This window comes from Bacillus rossius, unplaced genomic scaffold, assembly GCF_032445375.1.
Source record: "Bacillus rossius redtenbacheri isolate Brsri unplaced genomic scaffold, Brsri_v3 Brsri_v3_scf236, whole genome shotgun sequence".
Classification (NCBI taxonomy): domain Eukaryota; kingdom Metazoa; phylum Arthropoda; class Insecta; order Phasmatodea; family Bacillidae; genus Bacillus; species Bacillus rossius.
In genome coordinates, this window is record NW_026962411.1 from 1 (window position 1) to 4,720 (window position 4,720).

At 34.0% G+C, this 4,720-nt stretch overlaps 1 non-coding gene across 1 annotated transcript; it reads right to left on the minus strand.

Moving 5' to 3' along the window:
• Positions 1–3,443: 3,443 nt before the first annotated feature.
• Positions 3,444–3,561, minus strand: LOC134543915 (5S ribosomal RNA). Its single transcript, XR_010077360.1, has one exon. It is a non-coding gene; the product is annotated as a 5S ribosomal RNA (ribosomal RNA).
• Between the last annotated feature and the right edge of the window lie 1,159 nt (positions 3,562–4,720).

Here is a 4,720-nt window from a genome sequence, read left to right on the forward strand (position 1 = left end):
CTTTTTCTCTCTGCAAATATCTGGTTACCCAATTTTCTGGTTGCGGACGGTTCAGAAAATTCTCGATGCCTTGCTCACGTAGGGAGCAGCGCACTTTGGACAGCGAAAGTAATGTAGGGCTTCTTTAGCACTGATTTTTCAATGTTTTCTAAATGTCAGCAGTCTACGATGACATAATGGGCAGTTCCACTAATAGTGTAATTTTTTTATGGCAGCTGCACTGTTTAATTTGCACTGCGAGCTGTTTAAATTTACTGCTACACCAAACAGGGAACTTTTCATTTGCAGATGTTATTCAAGGAATCAAATACGTAATTTGTGCTGGAATCACTTGAAAATGGTTAAATTAACTTAGGTATACTTTAGTGTATAGTATGCTGAAAATGTGGAGATAATTTCATGAAGGCTGTTTGCTGTGGAAGCACTAGCAAATCACCTTGTTCAGTGCCACCTGGAATGGCTTTCTTCGTGCACCTCCAAGGATGATGTGATTATTATTGTGAGTAAATTTTGTTTACATTTTCATTGTGTGAATAATAAAACTTTTAACTGTACACACAACAAGCATTTCACTTGGATCTGATGCATTCTCAAGAGTGCAGTTTCTGTTTAGCTTTTAAAACTGGCTGCCCTTCAATTCACTCAAGGTGCAGATGCAAGTTGCTGATGAAGTATTCCACACACATGCTACATTGGAGAAATATTTTAATAAAAATTAAAACTCTTGCAGGATTTCGAATAAAAACTATCCTATTTATCCCTTCTATGTTTTGGTACTGCGAAATTGAGAGAGGTAAGTAAGTTGTGAGGTTATTTTTACTTGCTTGCATGTGAGGTTAGCAGAGCAAAAATATTTTTGAAATTGCAGATACATGGTCACTTTATTTCGTTGCAAACATTTATAAGCTCGTAATCTTATTTAAAGTCTCCATACTTAATGCGTTTGGAAAACCTTCTTTCTCTCAATTTTACAATGGAACAAAATTTTACTTGTATGTGTACATTAATTCCATCTCTAAATGATGTAGGTTTACGCACCGAGATCAGGTACATTGTAGAGAGAAAAACACACGAGTACCTGCTTATTTTGAAGTTTTAATGAGTATATTCAAAAAAAAAAAAACGATAAAAATATAATTGAAAAAGTATATTATTCACGTATTTTTGAGGATGAGGGGAGGGGGTGTTTTTGTCCGATGGTCGTTTATCTTTAAAGAAATTTCCGTTGGACCTGTGCGTTCTTGCTCTGCCAATTCTCGAAAAATGAAATATTTTAAGTCGTCTTTTATGTGCTAACTTCATTATATTTGGCTGCATTCGTATTTTTATTAGTTTTGAAACATTCATGTCACGGAAAATAATCATAAACCAGGACAAAAACGTTTTGACTAAATGTTCTAGGTTGGTTGTAAAACATTTTCTTATTTTATTTCACATCGGAAACATCTGTTAAGTTGTAAGCTTTGTAATGAATGCGACAGTCACTTGTTCGCTGAAGTGTTTGTTTAAGAAATTAGTATTGTAAATTTGTTTATGGTCTTGTTAAATGAAATTTTAAGTGAAATCATTTGGGAAAACAGAGGCTACAGGAATTTTCAACACAACTTGATGACCGACGTTGTGACTAGTGTGGGAGTGTGTGCTCGTGTAAATATCAATTTTTCTTACTCCTCGTGCCGGTCAACAGGAAAACAGCGAGTGTGTTATCTCATCGCGGGCGTGTGATTGCGTGTGGTAAATTGTGCTAGGTTAATTACCGCAAAACTCCACTGTGTGCAAATATGTAGTGTGTCGCTGTATGCAAATATTTGGTATGTCTTTTTTTTTTTTTTTTTCAGGCAATACACACTTTGAATTTTACACAATTTCGATGCTGCAACCTAAGTGTATACATGCGAATAGGACTGCTTAAATGAAAAAGTAAAGTAGGAGGTAAGTGCAAATGTTTCCAGGAGGTTATGCACACACAATCTATTTTATGAATTAATAGTTATTATCTAAGAAAATGATAGAAGATTATAAATAATGTGTGCAGAATAATACAGAATTTGCATGTTACACAAAACAAAATATATATATATATATTCCAAATATTGTTAGCAAAATGCACCTAGATTAGTGAGCTGGATTTTTTTTTTTTTTTTTTTGTATTTTTGTTCTGTTGATCCCACGTGGAGTCAAGGCTCCGGGATATAGAACATGTATGTGCAGACAATTAATATTTACATGATGCAAGTTACCAAGAAAAAAAATTTCAAAAAAAAAAAATACATAACATGTTACACAATTTAACTTTATGCAAAACATGAAGCAGCTGTTATCACAAGTCCATTCAACAAATTAACAGTTCAATTTCTCTATTATCAATCAAATTAAAGAATAGCTTCAGAGGGTAGGTAGGATATTCTAGAAGAATTTTTTTTACTGTTTTTTTTTTTAATACTGGTAAATTGTTTTAGTTATTTTCTGTGATATTAAGTTGTAAAGTTTTACTCCCAAGTAATTTAGTCCATTTTCAAATCGCCTAGTGTTATGTTCAACTATCCTCAATTTACTAGCATTTCTGGTGTTATACCTATGTGCGAATATCTAAAAAAAAAAAAAAAAAAAAAAAAATTAATTTTTTTTTTCTTCTTTTTCTTAAGAATGAATAAAAAGTTTCTAGAACGTATTCATTTATGGCAGTCAGGACTTTAAGTTTTTTGAATTTTGGTCTGCAGTTAGATGATTTTTTATCTTTTGTTATTATTCTAATAGCTCCTTTTTTTTTTTTTTTTTTTTTTCCAATGTTATATGGCAGAAAGAGTAGAGCTATGGCTACTGTGACATCATGCATTGATGGGAAGGTTATTGTTGGATAACAAAAATTTAGATGATATAATTTTTATTTTTTTCCATACACAACACATTGCAGGTACAATTTTACAGGTTACAGCTGTACCACCTCTAGTATTGCTGCCGACCATCCAACAAATGAGCACACTAAACAGGCATTGATGACATTGTTATCAACGTCTTTTTGAATCTCTCATTATTATACATAACTGCCCACTGAAACAGAGAAACTTCAAAATAGGTGTGTGTGTGTGTGTTTATATATATATATATATACATACATACATACATACATACATACATACATACATACATACATACATACATATATACATATACACTTATATATTTATTTTTTCACTTTGAATTTTGTATGAGGTATACACATGCAAAGATTCACAGCTGCTGGGTGGGTGAGTGAGTGAGTGAGTGAGTGAGTGATTGATTGATTGATTGATTGATTGATTGATTGATTGATTGAGAGAGAGTGTGTGTGTGTGTGTGTGTGTGTGTTAGGGGGGGGGGAAATGTGGTGATTGTGGGGGAAAAAAAATTGAAAATTGAAATTTTTAAAAAATTTTTTTTTTCTGTAGGGTGCAAAATAGTAGTGCCAACGGCACGTGGTGTTCCCAAGCGGTCACCCATCTAAGTACTAACCACGCTCGACGATGCTTAACTTCGGGATCGGACGAGAACCGGTGTGTTCATCGTGATATGGCCGTTGGCAATGATATAGATGTTTTTTTTTTGCAGTTTGTATTTGCCACTCGAAATAGCTATACCAGGTGTGATTGTTACAAACAACAGGAGAAATCGTGTAATGAACACTCTTTTACTTCCCCCCCCCCCCCTTCCCTCACACAACACCCACCACCCTCACCATCCCAACCACCAAAGCCCTCTTCAAAATACACTCACACACACACACACACACACACACACAAACCCACACTCTATAACTGATGAACATTACCATAACTTCTTAAAGCCATTAGATAATATTTAACTCAAGAAAGGTATTGTGATATGTTTAAAGAAAGAAAGGTGAAACCTTTAACTTTACCAGCAGGTATTAGTATCACTGAGGTATCTTCTAGGTTGTAGCAGCAGTAGTAGTAATAATAATAAAATTAAAAAAGGTAATAAAAAAGAAAAGTTATACATGTGATCAAATCATGAATGTATAAAACTGGAATGAATTTAAATTTTTTTTATTTTTCTTCATAGGCTGTTTTGAAATTGATGAGTAAGTGCCTCTTCTTTTAAATTTTTTTAATGCTGAACACTGTTACATAAAAGATGAATGTTTAGAAAATTTAAAAAAAAAAAAAAAAAAAAAAAAAAAAACACCCTCCTTCAAAACATCACATAATCATCCAGCCAGCAGTGCAGACGAGAAATTTGCACCCGGGGCCGCCATTTTGACGATAAATTCTTGCATGGCACACCAAAGGTAGGAAAGAATTTAAAAAAATAAAAATAATGGGCGAGCACCCTCGCGTCTGCCTGTAGAAAATGAAGTTAAAAGTAACATAACCTAAAGACAGGCACACACTAGGGTGCTCCCAGGCGGTTGAGAAATTTTTTCCCGCCAAAAGACTTATATATATTATTTATTTTACTGTTTTTGGCAGGGGGCTATGTCGGTCTGTGTGCAAAGTAGTTCCTACTCCCGCCGCCAGGAGCGCGCGCGGTGGGTAGCGATGTTGTTTTTTCTGCTTTCATTTGTTTATTATTTAGAGGGTTAATGCTATGTAAATGTACGCAAGTTTGGTTATGTGTCGGTAGTTGTGCGAGATTTAATTTCCGAAACGAAATTTGACTTTCATCGGCCTGCATTTCTCACTTATTCGGAAAATACATGTGTGTTTATGTATGTATAATA